This window comes from Pseudophryne corroboree, chromosome 1 (assembly GCF_028390025.1).
Source record: "Pseudophryne corroboree isolate aPseCor3 chromosome 1, aPseCor3.hap2, whole genome shotgun sequence".
Lineage (NCBI taxonomy): Eukaryota > Metazoa > Chordata > Amphibia > Anura > Myobatrachidae > Pseudophryne > Pseudophryne corroboree.
Window position 1 is genome coordinate 865971974 of NC_086444.1, and position 2807 is coordinate 865974780.

At 40.7% G+C, this 2807-nt stretch overlaps 1 pseudogene; it reads right to left on the bottom strand.

Annotated features, from left to right (window-relative positions):
• Positions 1-873: 873 nt before the first annotated feature.
• Positions 874-992, bottom strand: LOC134949249 (5S ribosomal RNA; annotated as a pseudogene).
• Between the last annotated feature and the right edge of the window lie 1815 nt (positions 993-2807).

Below are 2807 nucleotides of genomic sequence, written 5' to 3' on the forward strand. Positions count from 1 at the left end.
TTAATCCCTAATAGCCTTTTCACAATCAATAGGGTCTATTAAATTAGGGGTGAATTGTGGATGATACCTTTGCAATGATTTTCTAATATCAGTAACAGCACCATGAATGCACCTCTAAACCATGCATTTTACTTATACTCCATATTCAGCCATACTGCTCACTGGAGGAAAAGAAGGGACGACCCGGCACTGGTTTCTATGTCAAAGGTTAAATTGAATGAACCAAAATTCGGACAATTAAGATTTATTTGCATAAATTATCAAATATCTGTCCAGTTTGGTGGTGCGCCCAGAGCCAGAAAGAGCATATGTCAATAGTGAGAGAAAAAAGGAAGGATCTTGTGTGGGCGCACTCTTAGTTGAAATAAATTTCAATAGTTTTTATTTATTAATGAAAAATAATAAAATATAACTTTTATTAGATATACATTATAAAGAATTTCTCGTGATTACCCATTGAAAAACATAGGATCCAAAAAATGAATGTGGTTAAAATAAGTATTAAATTGAAAAATAAAGGAATGTTCTGGTCCTGTTTCACAAAATGTGATAAGAAAGGCTGTAGCCACTTCAAAGTTCTACACCCGTTTCAGCCCGACCAGTACAGAGAATCTGTGTTGATAAGACCAACATGTGGTCAATTGTCAATTGTATCAGTGTTGGACAGGTCCGGCGGTAAATAGTGAGACATTACCCACTTCCTACCGGTCACCAACCAAATGCACAAGTATATTATATTTATAAAGGACTCAGGGTCTTGAGTGATTATATAGTCAGAATATGCAATCATAGGATAAGGATATTATAGAAAAAAGATAGAGACAAGTGGTGATACTGCTGTTGGCGTCAGATAACGCACATCATAAAGATGAAAATCTACAACACTGGGTATTCCCTGTGAGTCTCCTCCTCAGGTACTGACCCAGCCCAACCCTGTTTGGCTTCCAAGACCGGACGAGATCGGGCACTGGCAGTGTGGTATGGTAGTAGACAAATAGGTGGGTTAGACGCCAATGAGAGTGCACCTATATAAAGAAATGTGACAGTTAGTCACAAAAGATGTGGATCTGCTTTCTACGTTAGGCTGGATGCAACAAGTCCCACACTAGTGGTATTGTGCACCCTGAATCGTAGATGAGAGTCCACAGAAATCAGAGCAGGATAAGAGCAGAAATCGTCAATATTTAAGTGCAATATGTCCTGGTAGCAAGCATTTACTGACATCAAGCACATGCGCAGGCATAATTCATGTTGGATATAAACATTGGTAATGCTGTGAATAAATTCTGACCCCAAAATTGGGGAAACAAAAAAAAAAATTATATATATATATATATATATATATATTGATATAGAGACTAAATATCAGATCGATGGAATGGCTCAATGTGACCCAGGTTAGAGGATTATACAATATTCCTTGGTTATGAGGAAAAGCCAATAATAGCCTAGGATGCTGGTTACAATAACCCCCTGGCTATTGTATGCATACAAGTGATTCAAATGACACAGAAAAGAGAAAATAAACATATATGTCAAAATGTAATAGACAGTGTCTTATTCCATTTGTCAGTAAGCAAGGATATGCTGGTAGAATTAGGTCACCTATGAGATTACTATCATAAATAGGAATTTGTTAAAACGCTCAAAGTGCCCACACAGGCGCTGCCGATATACATAACCTGTGTGGAATCAGCAGCAAGGTGTCCCTCGAGTGTCGTGGTTGGTGCCGGTGGACCCGCTGGCTAGGAAAACGCGTTTCACCCCGCAGGTCTTGTTCACTTCCTGGAGGTGCTGGTAAGAGATCTGGGCAGTATAAAAGTGCCTCGCAGGGCGGCGCTGGCCAATCAATGCCGGCACGTCCCTGATGGGGGCGGGAAGAAATCAGTGACACTGACGCTTATAGGTCCTTGCCGCTTACATCAGCGGCTGTCACCCCTGTGATTGGACCGCTCGTGTAAGCAACTTGTGTGCATGAGAAGCAGGAAACCAGTTGATCTGATCGAGACCAGATGACGTGTGATACTGGATGTGGATGGGGCCATGTCAGAAAAGGGCAAAATTGCTCATAGTGCGCAAGGAAAGGGCGGGCGTGGGAATAAAAATCTATTGCATCCTTGGGTCTGTGCCAAATAAAACAGGAGCTGATCATCCCAATAGATGGGCCGCTAGCATCGGCGGCTTGTACAATTGGGAGCTAGACCTAAATGGTATGAATGAAAATATGATGTACATGATGTGAGGGGGGCCATATTGGAGAAGGGCAAATTTGCCCAGATTTCGCGGAGCAAATGGAGAGCTAATATAGTCAATGTAGAATTGATAGGAGATAAGTAAAAGTATTAATAAAATGAATGTCCATATTATAGAGGGAGGGAATGACAATTAGTGGGGACAATGGTCTGTCCAAGTGTGTGAAATAAGATGGCTAGTGCTGCACTGCGAGATTGAAGGAGAGTGTAATAAGGGGTATAAAATGATTAAAAGTAAGCATGATGTGATGATATTGATGGATTTAAGGTGATATGTGGTAAGAAATATTAATTGTGTTATTTGATATTGGTAAGTGAACTGATATGTGAACTGATAAGTGAAAGAGGTAAAAAATGAGAAGAGGATGGGTTGGTAAATGCATGTGCATGCGTGCACATAAGCACATGTGCAACAGCAGGCAACAGTGTATAACTGCACATATGCCCATTTGCACACCCAGGCATGGCAACATGCCTGAATGTCAACATGAACACAGTGCATTAATTATAGGTGAAGATGGGTGAAGGTGTGTCATTAGAGGAGGACCAAGGAAA